This window comes from Bufo bufo, chromosome 1 (genome assembly GCF_905171765.1).
Source record: "Bufo bufo chromosome 1, aBufBuf1.1, whole genome shotgun sequence".
Lineage (NCBI taxonomy): Eukaryota > Metazoa > Chordata > Amphibia > Anura > Bufonidae > Bufo > Bufo bufo.
This window is the reverse complement of record NC_053389.1, coordinates 40,721,572-40,738,097: the sequence shown is the minus strand read 5'-3', so window position 1 is coordinate 40,738,097 and position 16,526 is coordinate 40,721,572.

Here is a 16,526-nt window from a genome sequence, read left to right as displayed (position 1 = left end):
ACTACACTACACAATCCCAAATTCCACCCACACACTAACTACACATTACAATAATACACTTACATACACACACATACATTAACAGCCCACCCAACCTGGACTAATAACTATCCCTACAGGGAAATGAAGGGTTAATGGTGGCGCTGCAAGGGTAAATACAGGCCACAGACACAGGGTATAGGGGTATGGTTGGTGGGATATTGTAGGGAGCAGGGATGCTCCTACAGGGTTAGGGTCAGCAGGGATAGGGGTGTAGTGATGGTGGGATGGATTGTAGGGGTTAATAGATAGGGGTGGTGGGACAGGGGTATGGTTGGTGGGATAGGGCAATAAGGGTTGGTATAGGGAGGGTTCGTTGGTGGTATAGGGAGGTGGTGGTATAGGGAGGGTTAATGCCGTTGGTGGGATAGGGTAGGTAGGGGTTATCATTGGTGGGATAGGGAATAGTAATAGAAAGATCCCTCCAGGGGTTATGTACTCAGCCCATCCAGGGAATGCGTCAAGTCGTTGGTGGGGTAGTGGATCGTTGTCCCGGGGGGGATCCTCTTGGGGGGGGGCAGCTCGGCTCCTCTCCCTTAGTGCCAGGGCCGCCGGATATTTATATCCGGCGGCCCGCACTGCCGCACCGCCCACACTGTGGCGCGCGGGCATGCGCAACCATCAGGGACACGTGGGCCGGCGCAGTGAGAAGACGTCAATCCGCCTGCCCGCGCGTCCCCCGGACGAGCGCGTCGGGGCCGCGCCACCTGACAGGCGGGAGAAACCTTTGATCTCCCGCCTGCTACAATTCGCATTCCGGACAGCGCGATAGTAATCCGGAATGCACATAATAGAAGGAGGGGAGGTTTCTCCCCTCTTCCTATTATGCATGATTATCTCCAGCGGCGCTGGAGATAATTAATACAAAGGACTCAGATTCTATTGAGTCGGAGTTCTTTGAAGCATACAGGATGACCGGACTTTTGTCCGGTCATTCTGATGCAATTAGCCAGATGGCATCAGTGTGACTGCTTGGGGCACATTCACACTGATACCTCTGGTTTTGGTGACCTCTAAGGAGATATATTGAGCAATACTATAAGGGGACACATATAAGGGGGCACATATAAAAAGGGACATATAAGGGGGCACAGATATATATATATATACATATAAGGGGGCGCATATTTCCCACAGGGGCCACAATGAGCCCCTGTGGACCACTAAGGGCAGATGTGCGCAGTTCTGGGCACATCTGCGCACATCATCCTATAATGTGGCTGTTAATGCATGCATATACATTGTACATGCATGCACGTGTTTGCATGCATATATATATATATATATATATATATGCATATGTCTCAACCCTTCCTCAACAATTGCGGCATCTGATATTAATACATTTGCTCATACGTCACCGCGCATGGGATTTCGGCCGAGATCTTCAAGCAAGATGGCAGCGACCAGCCGGTCCTGAGCAAATGGTTCAGGTAAGGCTACTTTCACACTAGCGTTTTTGCTGGATCCGGCAGGGTTGAGCAAAAAAGCTTCTGTTATTGATAATACAACCGTCTGCATCCGTTATGGACGGATCCGGTTATATTATCTTTAACATAGCCAAGACGGATCCGTCATGAACTCCATTGAAAGTCAATGGGGAACGCATCCGTTTTCTATTCTGTCAGATTGTGTCTTAAAAAACTGATCCATCCCCATTGACTTGCATTGTGGATCATGATGGATTAATCTTGCTCCACATCCCATGACAGAAAACAAACCGCAGCATGCTGCGGTTTGCTCTCCGGTATGGGAACGGAACTAAATGCATTTTGGAGCATTCCATTCCATTCAGTTATGTTTTGTCCCCATTGACAATTAATGGGGACAAGACGGAAGCGTTTTTTTCCGGTATTGAGACCCTATGACGGATCTCAACACCGAAAAATTTTAACGCTAGTGTGAAAGTAGCCTAAGGGCTCATGCACACGACAGTATTTTGCGTTCAGTATACTGCCCGTTTTTTTAGTTTAGTATGCAGTACATTTACTGAATCATTAATTTCAATGGTTCAGCAAAAAAAACTGAAGTGTCTCCATGTGCATTCCGTTTCAGTATTTCCGTATTTCTGTACCGTGAAAAGATAGAACATGTCCTATTCTTGTCCGCAAATCACGGTGCTTGGCTCCATTCAAGTCAATGGGTCCGCAAAAAAAACGGAACACATACGAAAATGCATCCTGTTTTTGCGGAACCATCTATTGGAAATGTTATGCCCAGCCCAATTTTTTCTATGTAATTACTGTATAATGTATATGGCATATGGAAAAACGGAACGTAAAAACGGAAAGGAAACACAACGGAAACAAAAAACGGAAAAACGGATCCATAAAAAACGAACCGTAAAACACTGAAAAAGCCATACGGTCGTGTGCATGAGCCCTAAGTATTATTTTTTTTGTTTTTGTTACACTATTTCAGTTTAAATAAACTTGCTACCACGAAGCGCGAGAAAATTCGGCTTTGCGGTGAATCGAATTTATCCTGGACTTCGATTCGCTCATTCCTGGAGGGAGATAGATAGATAGATGTGAGATATATAGATAGATATGAGATATTAGATAGATAGATAGATAGATAGATAGATAAATATTAGATTGATAGATAGATAGATAGATAGATAGATAGATAGATAGATAGATAGATAGATAGATAGATAGATAGGAGATAGATATGAGATAGATAGATAGATAGATAGATACGAGATATTAGATAGATAGATATTAGATAGATAGATAGATATGAGAGAGAGATAGAGATAGATAGATATTAGATAGATAGATCCACACATTAGTGTATCATCGAAACAACCACCTTGCTTCTCTAAGTCTAATGATGCTCCCCTCTAAAAGTCTGTCAACAAAGCCCTGTGATCCTCAGTTTTTTAGTCCTCCCTGTCCTTTTCCCCTCACCAGCGTGCTGAATTTTAAATGTTTAATGGTGGGCCCCGATTTGCACGATCTGTATGGGGGATGCACTCCAGAAATTGTAGACGGCTGTGGGCTGAACAGCCACAGGGGAGCAGGGAAGGAGGTCTCTTGAGGATTGGAGGTTATGCAGCAAGCTCCTGAGGAGCCGGGGCAGAGGATGGGAGTGGTAGTGGCCCGGTGTACTCCCTCAGGCCATTGCTCCCCCCGGGGGAATATAGTTGGAAAAATGAGGCCAGAAGTGAACATATAACAGTCGCTTTTTACTAATTTCAGCATATAACTTTTGGAACATTCAATAGCAGCAGATTCAAAGTGCAATTTTTGGCACCCTTAAAGACATATGGAGGCAGGTTGGATGGCCGCAACTTAGCACTTCTGAGTGGAGAAGTCCTCTATCAGGTCTAGACTTGAGCTTTAACTGGCCTAGTGGTAGTTTGGGTGATGGCTGTCTGAGCCGTAGTCCTTCACCTTAGAGTGGTGTCTATTATGAAGGTTTTCAGCTGTTCACTCTACTGTCTGGTCTCTCAAGTATTTTCTCGAGGCTCACTCGAGTTGATCTCAATGGAGAATCCTTTTATAGGGGCAGGAGCTCTGCAGTGTGCTTCCTCTTATCTCTGTGTTTGCATGGGAACTGGGAACTCACCCTCCTGGCAACAAGAAATACCAGCCTACTCCTACCAAGAGGGGAGCAACTAGCCCTGTTCCTGCCAACCTTTTGCGAACCTTATCCTTTAAAGCAGGGGTCCTCAAACTTTTTAAACAGGGGGCCAGTTCACTGTCCCTCAGACCGTTGGAGGGCCGGACTATAGTTTAAAGGGGTATTCCCATCTTGGACAATGGGGGCATATAGTTAGGTGCGGGTCCCACCGCTGGGAGAACGGAGCCTCGAAAATGAATGGGAGCGTACCGCGCATGCACTGCCCATGCTCCCATTCATTTCCTCCTTCACTTTCGGGGCTCCGTTCTCTATATAGGTGCGGGTCCCAGCGGTGGGACCCGCACCTATAGGACAATGGGTGCATATCCTAGCGATATGCCCCCATTGTCCAAGATGGGAAAACCCCTTTAACTATGAACAAATTTCTATGCACACTGTACATATCTTATTTTGAAGTGAAAAAACATATTTCCCTACCCCTGAACGTCTCCTTCTCCTTTCTTCTTCTCCGGACTTCCTGTGACGCAGCTGCACATGAGGTTCACAGGTCTGGAAGGAGGTGCGCCTGCGCGGCAAGACGAATAGAACCAGTGGCGGATCCAGAGCTCCCCAATACTATACTGCAGAAACAGATAATACCACTGATAATATTAGTGCCACACAGAGCCCCCCATATAAAATACCCCTTCTTTGTGGCCTCAGTAAATGTCCCCATAGTGCCCCCCAATAATGTGCCAGTAAGAGGTGCCCCCATAGATGCCCCCTAATCATGTGCTAGTGAAAAGTGCCTCTCCCCACCACTCATGTACCAGTAATTAGTGCTACTCTCCTCCCCCCCACTCATGTGCCAGTCTCCTCTATGCTGCCACCCCCCCATGTGCCAGTAAAAAGTGCCAATTCTTCCCCCACCCATCATGTGACAGTCTCCTCTCTGCTGCCACCCCCCATGTGCCAGTAATAAGTGTCAATTCTCCCCCCCATCATGTGCCAGTCTCCGCTCTGCTTCCACCCCCCCATGTGCCAGTAATAAGTGCCAATTCCCCCCCCCATCATGTGCCAGTCTCCTCTCTGCTGCCACCCCCACCATGTGCCAGTAATAAGTGCCAATTCTCCCCCCATCATGTGCCAGTCTCCTCTCTGCTGCCATCCCCCCCATTTGCCAGTAATAAGTGCCAATTGCTGCCCCCCCATGTGCCAGTAATAAGTGCCAATTGCTGCCCCCATGTGCCAGTAATAAGTGCCAATTGCTGCCCCCCATGTGCCAGTAATAAGTGCCAATTGCTGCCCCCCCATGTGCCAGTAATAAGTGCCAATTGCTGCCTCCCCATGTGCCAGTAATAAGTGCCAATTGCTGCCCCCCATGTGCCAGTAATAAGTGTGAATTGCTGCCCTCCCATGTGCCAGTAATAAGTGCCAATTGCTGCCCCCCCATGTGCCAGTAATAAGTGCCAATTGCTGCCCCCCCTCCATGTGCCAGTAATAAGTGTGGCAGAAAAATTGGCCAATTTAATAAAATTAAAAAAACACTCATACTTACCATCTGCGATGCGATGCAGGCCTCTTCTGGACTGTGTCCCGCTCTGTACTGCTCAAGCAGCGCGATGACGTCATCGCGCCACCTGCACTGGCCTCTGATAGGCTGCGGGCCTTGTGCCGGCAGCCTATCAGAGGAAGGGAAAGGGACACGCCTCTCCCTCCCCTGCCACAGCACAGCGATCTGTATCGCTGTCCTGAGGACAGCGATGCAGATCACTATGGAGATGAGCGCAATGGAAGCGCAGCGCTCATCTCCTGCTGTGCCCTGCCAGAATTGCTGAAACGGCCAAAACACCCGGCAGGCCGGATCAGTGTCCTCGGAGGGCCGCATGTGGCCCGCGGGCCGTAGTTTGAGGACCCCTGCTTTAAAGGAAGGCACAGCCAGATAACATAAAATACATACCTATTTATGCAGTGGCTGGGCTTGGGGTGGCCGCAACGCTATGCTGTGTCCCCCGGACACCGTTGAGGTGTTGCTGCACTCCGGAAGGGATGGTAAGGCATGGTGCACCCCAATGGGAAATAAGTCTAGAGAGTCAGGGTCTGCAGTAAACCAGGGTGCTTCTTTATTGGAGGAATTCAGGTACAAAACAATATAGGCGAGTCATAGGGCTGGCTTCTCCAGTCTCCTCTCTGGCAGAAGAAGGGTTTGATGCTGAGGAAAGGCCTGAGCCAGCTGTCCCTCTTTCTCTTCAGAAGGCTGGTACCCTGTTCCAAGGCTCGTGATCCAGGGTCTGCGGCAGCATATCCCTGTCCCAGCGTCTTCTTCTGGTCACTCAGTTGTCTGGCAAAGTCCTCCTCCCTGGCAGAAGAAGGGATTGATGTTGAAGCAAGGGCTGCACACCTGTGAAAGAAGCACCTCCGCACCTTATGCATGGCCATGCTAAGAATATCGTAACATACGAACATTCGGATATTCAGGACGCAGAGTATAGAATCTGATATTCATTGCTCTCCACTGTCCGGACGCAAATCACGCCCGAAATCCCGCGGGACCTGGGACCAGCAAACTATAGGAGCTACAAGCGAGACGCTGGAAGTGTTCCACGCTGCTTACCTACCTCTCACGTCCATAGAGGTGCCTACGGGACATATCAATGAGAAGGTAGGAAGACTTCGTTTGTGAATTTTATGTGATGGGCATGATACCGGAATAAGTGCTATAACTTTACTTTACACAACTCGGGCTCAAGGACATTGAGGTGCGTACTACTATATGAGTAGGAGCCGCACGGCCCATATGAGAATTGCCAGATTATACTAACACTGGATTAGTGCTCAAGAACTTGAAACCTCAATACTAACTTGAGTGTGCGCATTGGACATTGAAGCGCAACATTATTAGCAAGTTATATGATCCAGATACATTTGTATTTCAGCGTTTTGGAATATAAGGGACTGATTATACACAGCTACTCCATTGTGTTGAATCCAGTATTATTCATTTTATCTTGTAGATTTTATCAATTGCAGTTTTTATTGTATACCATACACGTGTTATAATTGTGATTTAATTAAATTTTATTCACACTATTATTGTGGTCCAAGTGTTGAGTGCTCGCCCTAACTTTGGTTTTTTGCTGAACTAGCTATCCCTCTCTCTCTCTCAGAAGGCTGGCATCCTGGTCAAGGGCCCATAGTCTGTAGCTCAGTGTCTGTCCGGGTAGCTCCTTGGCTACAGGGCTAGTGACCAATGGTCTGTGGCTCAGAATCCCCAACTCAGTGTCTTCTCCTTGTCACTCATGCAGGCTGGTATGAGTCTCCCCTCAGAGCACTGGTCCCTAACTGCAGCACACTAGGGGCTCTGACTGCTCTCCTTATATACAGTTTTTGCTAGACTAGAACCTTCTAGTGGGAGGAGTACAGTGGAGGAACTCAGCACAAACAGATACATAGTTTTAGCTCCCATCTGGTATAGACTTACAGTAAAGCTTCAATGATACTCAATGACAATGACACAGCAGGTTTTCCAGACAAAAACAAGTTTCCAGACATAACAACATAGCTAAAATCAGATATTTAAAAAGGTCAGGCTGTCTGCTTTTGGTGGTAAACAAGTCTGGGTTTTTCCCTCCAAAACATGCTGGTAAACAAGTCTGGGTTTTTCGCTCCAAAACATGGTCTTCTTTAAACCCTATGACAGCTGTGGAAAATTACCAGCTTCTCGATAAAAGCCCTAACAGTCTCTCAGTATTCATTAACCCTTTCCACAGAGCCATATAAATACAGTGATAATGACAGGATATATATCACAACATATAAAATATAGGTACACAGTATTAAACAGTATAAGTTAACCCTTTCAAGAGAAATAAAGTAAGACGCTTTATCTTTGCATAGTGGTATAAGCAAATGTCCACAAACGTCCAAATGTCAAAGTACTCCCTGCTCTAGGGCACTACATTTACAATGCAATTGCAGATACCTCCAGGTCTGGGGTGCTGCAGTTATGTATGGGGATGTATTGGGAAAGTAAGTCAGAGGACTGTGGGCGGCCTTATCTGTAGTTTTTAGTACAGTCCTGATCAAAAGTTTAAGACCACTTGAAAAATGTCAAAACAATCATATTTTACATTGTTGGATCTTAACAAGGTTCCAAGTAGAGCTTCAACATGCAACAAGAAGAAATGAGAGTGAGACAAAACATTTTTTGAGCATTCAATTAATTGAAATAAACGATTAAAATGAAACAGGCTGTTTTTCAGCTGATCCAAATTTTAGGACCACATGCCTTTAAAAGGCCAAAGATGTGGATCCATTGTCATTTTCTGTCAGGTCGTCACACGTTGTGATGGCAAAGGCAAAAAAACTCCCTTTTTGAACGTGGTCGGGTTGTTGAACTGCATAAGCAGGGTCTCTCACAGCGCGCCATCGCTGCTGAGGTGGGACGCAGTAAGACAGTCATTTGGAATTTCTTAAATGATCCTGAGGGTTATGGAACAAAAAAGTCAAGTGGAAGACCCAAAAAAAAATAATCAGCACTGAGCCGGAGGATCCAATTGGCTGTCCGTCAAGACACTGGACGATCCTCGACCCAAATTAAGGCCCTTACTGGTGCTGACTGCAGCCCCATAACCATCAGACGGCATCTGAGACTGAAGGGCTTCAAAAACAAAAAACGTCTTCAAAGACCTTGTCTCCTTGAATGCCACAGAACTTCCTTGAATGCCACAGAACTGCTCGTTTGGACTTTGCAAGAGAGCACCAAACATGGGACATTTAAAGGTGGAAGAAATTTTTATTCTCTGATGAGAAAAAATTTAACCTTGATGGTCCTGATGGTTTCCAACTATACTGGCCTGACAAGCAGATCCCACCTGAGATGTTTTCTACGCGCCACAGTGGAGGGGGCGCCATAATGGTCTGGGGTGCTTTTTCCTTCAGTGGAACAATGGAGCTTCAGGAAGTGCAGGAGCGTCAAACGGACGCTGGCTATGTCTAGATGTTGCAGAGAGCATTCCTCATGACTGAGGGCCCTCGTCTGTGTGGTAACGACTGGGTTTTTCAACAGGACAACGCTACAGTACACAATGCCCGCAGGACAAGGGACTTCTTCCAGGAGAATAACATCACTCTTTTGGCCCATCCTGCGTGTTCCCCTGATCGAAATCCAATTGAGAACCTTTGGGGATGGATGGCATAGGAAGTTTACAAAAATGGACAACAGTTCCAGACAGTAGATGGCCTTCGTGCGGCCGTCTTCACCACTTGGAGAAATGTTCCTACTCACCTCATGGAAACGCTTGCATCAAGCATGCCGAAACGAATTTTTGAAGTGATAAACAATAACGGCGGAGCTACTCATTACTGAGTTCATTTTTGGAAGTTGGATTTCTGTTTTGTGGGGGTTTAGTTTTTTTTTGGAGGTGTGGTCCTAAACTTTTGATCAGCAGAAAAACAGCCTGTTTCAGTTTATTAGTTGTTTTCATTAAATTGAATGCTCAAAAAATGTTTTGTCTCACTCCCATTTCTTCTTGTTGCATGTTGAAGCTCTACTTGGAACCCTGTTAAGATCCAGCCATGCTAAATATGAATTTTTGCAATTTTTCAAGTGGTCTTAAACTTTTGATCAGGACTGTATTTTGAACTATATTCACAGGGTAATGAGGAGCCAGTGAATTCACTGGCAGAGGATAAACAAGAGGAGATGTGGGTTAACCGGGCAGAGTTGAGAGGCCACAGAGGAGGATGTTCAAGTAGTCCAGGTGGGAGATGACAAGGGTGTGAACTAGCATTTTTTGTTGACTCAGGGGTGAGGAAGGCGTGAATAGGAGTAGCAATGTTCTTGTGTTAAAAGTAGTAGGTTATGTTAAGGGTTTGAATGTGTCGCTTGAAGGACAAGACATATTCAAATGTTATCCCCATGTAGTGGACCTGCGAGACTGAAGAAAGCGTGGTGCTGTTAACTGGGGCTCATTGACAATGGGGAAAGATGATGAATTCTGTTTCTCCATGTTGAGTTCTAGAAAGCAGGAGGAGAAGAATGAAGATATAGCTGATAGACATGCTGGGATTCTGGAGAGCAGGGAAGAGACATCTAGGCCACAGAGGTAGATTTGAGTGTCATAAGTAGTGTTGAGTAAAGTTTACAAAAATTAGATTCGGCTGCGTTGCCAAATTTCACTAAGAAATTTGCTTTGTGATTAATTACTTTGTCATGAAGCACATTTCTTTTAAAGTAGCAGGCGCAATGACGGGGGATGGCGATTGAGCTGCCCCCCATCATTGAACCCATCAGATGCTGCATTCATCGCTGAGATTAAAAATGAGGGCTTTGAGTGGTTAAAAAAAAAAAACTCACCTTATCCATTTGAGCGTGAAGAGGCTGTTGCAACTTGATTGAAGATCCTGTATGAAATCTTGCTCAGTGTGTCATACATCACCGCGTCCGAGATTTCGCTCTGGATCTTCAATCAAGATGGCTGCGGGGGGCTCTATACGTTCAAATGGATGAGGTTTTTTGTTAATGCCATTTCAGGTAAAATTGATTAGTTACCACAAAGCACGAGAAAATTTTCCCTGAAATTCAGATCAAAGTCCACTTCTGATACTACGATGCGCTCAACCCTAGTCATAAGCATAGAGGTGGTATTGGAAGCCATTGGACTCTATGAGCTGTCCCAAGCCAAATGTATAAATAGAGAAAGTAGGGGTCCCAGGAGAGAGCCTTGAGGGAGCGTGATGAGAAGGTGGTGTATGAAGGCATGATGTGACAGAGTTCATTTTTGTTTGCCATTCATAATTAAATGAATAATAGGTGAGAAAACAAAGACCAATGTGACAAAATATGTAAATTGAAAATAATAAAACTAATACAGAGTTCACAGAACTGTGATATCCCTCAGGCTTTATATCATGTGTGCTCTGTCTGCTCATGCTTACTCCCTGTTTATCACAGCCTGATTTAGGTCAAAACATTGTGGGGGGGGGGTCCCTGCACTTTATAAGTGGGGACACGTGGTCAGTAATAACTGGCTACATATGAAAAATAACCAGTTACTATGTACAGTATATATAAAACACAAGAAATAGCAGCAGAACTCAAAAGCTGCCATGAAGCACAAAAAGTGGCTTTTTTGCCTGCAAATACTGCGGGGGTCATTTATGACCAGATATGCGCCACTTTTGTGGCGTATATCTGGCGCATATTCTGTTGCATGCCATGGTGCAGCAGAATCTGTGACTTCTTCTCTGTTCACGTCAAGTCTAAAAAAGTGGCCGCGGCAGGGACGGGAGCGGTTTGGGAGGCCCATCTCCTTCATCATTTTCTACGCCTGGTTTAGGCGTAGAAGATGGTCTAAATGTTACATTTAAAGTTAGCTTTATAATCGGCACCTCTACATAACTTCGGAGGGTCCACCGCCAGCTATAGGGCTTTTTAAGACCGGCGTCTAAAACTCTGGTCTTAATAAATGTGCCCCTGAATGTTTAGTTAACCACCTCAGCCCCTATAGCTTAAACACCCTTAAAGACCAGGCCACTTTTTACACTTCTGACCTACCCTACTTTCACCGTTTATTGCTCGGTCATGCAACTTACCACCCAAATGAATTTTATCTCCTTTTCTTCTCACTAATAGAGCTTTCATTTGTTGGTATTTCATTGCTGCTGACATTTTTACTTTTTTTGTTATTAATCGAAATTTAACTATTTTTTTGCAAAAAAATTTCATTTTTCACTTTCAGGTGTAAAATTTTGCAAAAAAAACGACATCCATATATAAATTTTGCTCTAAAATTATTGTTCTACATGTCTTTGATAAAAAAAAATGTTTGGGTAAAAAAAAAAAATGGTTTGGGTAAAAGTTATAGCGTTTACAAACTATGGTACAAAAATGTGAATTTCCGCTTTTTGAAGCAGCTCTGACTTTCTGAGCACCTGTCATGTTTCCTGAGGTTCTACAATGGCCAGACAGTACAAACACCCCACAAATGACCCCATTTCGGAAAGTAGACACCCTAAGGTATTCGCTGATGGGCATAGTGAGTTCACAGAACTTTTTATTTTTTGTCACAAGCTAGTGGAAAATGATGATTTTTTTTTATTTTTTTTTCTTACAAAGTCTCATATTCCACTAACTTGTGACAAAAAATAAAAACTTCTATGAACTCACTATGCCCATCAGCGAATACCTTGGGGTGTCTTCTTTCCAAAATGGGGTCACTTGTGGGGTAGTTATACTGCCCTGGCATTCTAGGGGCCCAAATGTGTGGTAAGTTGTTTGAAATCAAAATCTGTAAAAAATGGCTGGTGAAATCCGAAAGGTGCTCTTTGGAATATGGGCCCCTTTGCCCACCTAGGCTGCAAAAAAGTGTCACACATGTGGTATCGCCGTATTCAGGAGAAGTTGGGCAATGTGTTTTGGGGTGTCTTTTTACATATACTCATGCTGGGTGAGAGAAATATCTCGGCGAAAGACAACTTTTCCTATTTTTTATACAAAGTTGGCATTTGACCAAGATATTTCTCTCACCCAGCATGGGTATATGTAAAATGACACCCCAAAACACATTCCCCAACTTCTCCTGAGCACGGAGATACCACATGTGTGACACTTTTTTGCAGCCTAGGTGGGCAAAGGGGCCCATATTCCAAAGAGCACCTTTCGGATTTCACCGGTCATTTTTTTACACATTTTGATTTCAAACTTCTTACCACACATTTGGGTCCCTAGAATGCCAGGACAGTATAACTACCCCACAAGTGACCCCATTTTGGAAAGAAGACACCCCAAGGTATTTCGTGATGGGCATAGTGAGTTCATGGAAGTTTTTATTTTTTGTCACAAGTTAGCGGAATATGAGACTTTGTAAGAAAAAAAAAAAAAAATAAATCATCATTTTCCACTAACTTGTGACAAAAAATAAAAAATTCTAGGAACTCGCAATGCCCCTCACGGAATACCTTGGGGTGTCTTCTTTCCAAAATGGGGTCACTTGTGGGGTAGTTATACTGCCCTGGCATTCTAGGGGCCCAAATGTGTGGTAAGAAGTTTGAAATCAAAATGTGTAAAAAATGACCGGTGAAATCCGAAAGGTGCTCTTTGGAATGTGGGCCCCTTTGCCCACCTAGGCTGCAAAAAAAGGGTCACACATGTGGTATCTCCGTACTCAGGAGAAGTTGGGGAATGTGTTTTGGGGTGTCATTTTACATATACCCATGCTGGGTGAGAGAAATATCTTGGCAAAAGACAACTTTTCCCATTTTTTTATACAAAGTTGGCATTTGACCAAGATATTTATCTCACCCAGCATGGGTATATGTAAAATGACACCCCAAAACACTTTCCCCAACTTCTCCTGAGTACGGAGATACCACATGTGTGACACTTTTTTGCAGCCTAGATGCGCAAAGTGGCCCAAATTCCTTTGAGGAGGGCATTTTTAGACATTTGGATACCAGACTTCTTCTCACGCTTTGGGGCCCCTAAAATGCCAGGGCAGTATAAATACCCCACATGTGACCCCATTTTGGAAAGAAGACACCCAAAGGTATTTAATGAGGGGCATGGCGAGTTCATAGAAAAAAAAAATTTTTGGCACAAGTTAGCGGAAATTGATTTGTTTGGTTTTTTTCTCACAAAGTCTCCCTTTCCGCTAACTTGGGACAAAAATTTCAATCTTTCATGGACTCAATATGCCCCTCAGCGAATACCTTGGGGTGTCTTTTTTCCAAAATGGGGTCATTTGTGGGGTGTTTGTACTGCCCTGGCATTTGAGGGTCTCCGCAATCATTACATGTATGGCCAGCATTAGGAGTTTCTGCTATTCTCCTTATATTGAGCATACGGGTAATGAGATTTTTTTTTTCCGTTCAGCCTCTGGGCTGAAAGAAAAAAATGAACGGCACAGATTTCTTCATTCGCATCGATCAATGTGGATGAAAAAATCTCTGCCAAAAAAAGAAAAAGGAGGGGAAAGGCGTCTGCCAGGACATAGGAGCTCCGCCCAACATCCATACCCACTTAGCTCGTATGCCCTGGCAAACCAGATTTCTCCATTCACATCAATCGATGTGGATGAATAAATCCTTGCCGGGATTTTTTTTTTTATATATACAAAGTGTTTGCCAAAGTATATGAACACCGCCTCCTCCTCAGCTCATATGTCTCGGCAAACGTATCTTTTACTGCAGAGGAGAAATCTCGTCTTGCAGCGCCGCATACACCGACTTGTGTGTAATCTGACAGCAGCGCAATGCTTCTGTCAGAATTCACATCAGTGCTGCAGCTAGTCGATCGGTTGACAACATATAAACTTTTTTAACTGAACGTTAACTTTTTTACTTACCGGTAATTTTTTTTTTGTTTCGATTTTTTTACCTTTATAGAACAAACCTCTCCTTCCCCATGGGACAATGTGCAAAGCGGAAATCGCCCAAAGATGTGGCGAAGTACGTTATGCACTTTATCCCAGGTGAAAGGAGAGGTTTGCAGCAGCTGTGAGTAAAAGGGCCCTAATAGCCCTGTGTGCCTGTCCTGTGAGATGCAATCCCTATGCTAGGTGTACCTGTGTGTGGTACTTCCGGAAACACTTTCCAAAGCATAGGGCAGGGTGGTCAGGACAGTCAGGACAGAAATAGCGGGTGTCACGCCTTATTCCACTCCTGCTACAGACACGACATCTTTTTCGGGGTGAAGGTTGGGTTGAGGTACCAGGAACGACACTGGGGAAATGTCGCTCGTGTAGACGGCTAACTACACTGGTGGATGGGGCCACGGAACCTTCTGGATACAGGAGGTTCTCGATGATCTCTTCCTGGAATTTGAGGAAGGATCGTGTTCTCCCAGCCTTACTGTAGAGAACAAAACTATTGTACAGAGCCAATTGAATTAAATATATAGACACCTTCTTATACCAGCGTCTGGTGCGTCGGGAAACTAAATACGGAGACAACATCTGGTCATTGAAGTCCACCCCTCCCGTGAGCAAATTATAGTCGTGGACTGAGAGGGGCTTTTCAATGACACGGGTTGCTCGCTCAATTTGTATTGTCGTGTCTGCGTGAATGGAGGAGAGCATGTAAACGTCACGCTTGTCTCTCCATTTCACCGCGAGCAGTTCTTCGTTACACAAGGCAGCCCTCTCCCCCCTTGCAAGATGGGTGGTAACGAGCCGTTGGGGGAAGCCCACGCGACTAGTTCGCGCGGTGCCACAGGCGCAAATCTGTTCTATAAACAAATGCCTAAAGAGGATAAAACTTACCAGGAAAGGTTAAAGGACCTTAATATGTATAGCTTGGAAGAAAGAAGAGACAGAGGGGATATGATAGAAACTTTTAAATACATAAAGGGAATCAACTCGGTAAAGGAAGAGAGCATATTTAAAAGAAGAAAAACTACCACAAGAGGACACAGTTTTAAATTAGAGGGGCAAAGGTTTAAAAGTAATATAAGGAAGTATTACTTTACTGAGAGAGTAGTGGATGCATGGAATAGCCTTCCTGCAGAAGTGGTAGCTGCAAATACAGTGAAGGGGTTTAAGCATGCATGGGATAGGCATAAGGCTATCCTTCATATAAGATAGGGCCGGGGGCTATCCATAGTATTCAGTATATTGGGCAGACTAGATGGGCCAAATGGTTCTTATCTGCCGACACATTCTATGTTTCTATGTTTCTATGTGTAGAAATTGTCCACATAAAGATGGTACCCCTTGCCAAATAAGGGTGACACCAAGTCCCAGACTGTCTTCCCACTGCTCCCCAGGTAGTCAGGGCAACCGACCGGCTCCAGGGTCTGATCTTTTCCCTCATAGATCCGAAATTTGTGGGTATAGCCTGTGGCCCTTTCACAGAGCTTATATAATTTGACCCCATACCGGGCACGCTTGCTTGGGATGTATTGTTTGAAGCCAAGGCGCCCGGTAAAATGTATTAGGGACTCGTCTACGCAGATGTTTTGCTCTGGGGTATACAAATCTGCAAATTTCTGGTTGAAGTGGTCTATGAGGGGCCGAATTTTGTGGAGCCGGTCAAAAGCTGGGTGGCCTCTGGGACGGGAGGTGGTGTTGTCGCTAAAATGCAGGAAACGGAGGATGGCCTCAAATCGTGCCCTGGACATAGCAGCAGAGAACATAGCCATGTGATGAATCGGGTTCGTGGACCAATATGACCGCAATTCATGCTTTTTAGTTAGACTCATGTTGAGGAGAAGGCCCAGAAAAATTTTAAATTCGGAAACTTGGACTGGTTTCCACCGGAAAGGCTGGGCATAAAATATATCCGGGTTGGCGGATATAAATTGTGTGGCATACCGGTTTGTCTCTGCCATGACTAAGTCCAAGAGCTCCGCAGTCAAGAACAGCTCAAAAAATCCCAGGGCCGAACCGATCTGAGCCGTCTCAACCCGAACTCCAGACTGGGCGGTGAAAGGGGGAACTAATGGTGCGGCTGAAGTTGGTGACTGCCAATCAGGGTTTGCCAGCACCTCAGGGACTCTAGGGGCTCTACGGGCCTGTCTGTGCGGTGGCTGCGACGGGGTAACTACTGCACGTGCCACCGTACCAGCTTCAACTGCCCTTCTGGTGCTTGCCACTTCACCATGTTGTACGGCAGTGCTGGTACTAGGTCCAGGGAGGGCTGCGCTGCTGGTGTATGCCTCACCACGTGATTCGACAGCGCCAGCCCCACTCTGCTGCTCTTGAAGCGGATCCTGCGCAACCTGTGGTCTAGCGACACGGGGCCGGGTATGCCTGGTGCTTTTAGGGACCTCCACCTCCTCGTCTGAACTTTGGGTCAGAGAGCCACTGCTTTCTACAGGTTCATATTCTGACCAGCTAGATTCGTCAGATGAGGGTTCCCATTCCTCATCTGACTGGGTCAGAATCCTGTAGGCCTCTTCAGAAGAATACCCCCTGTTTGAC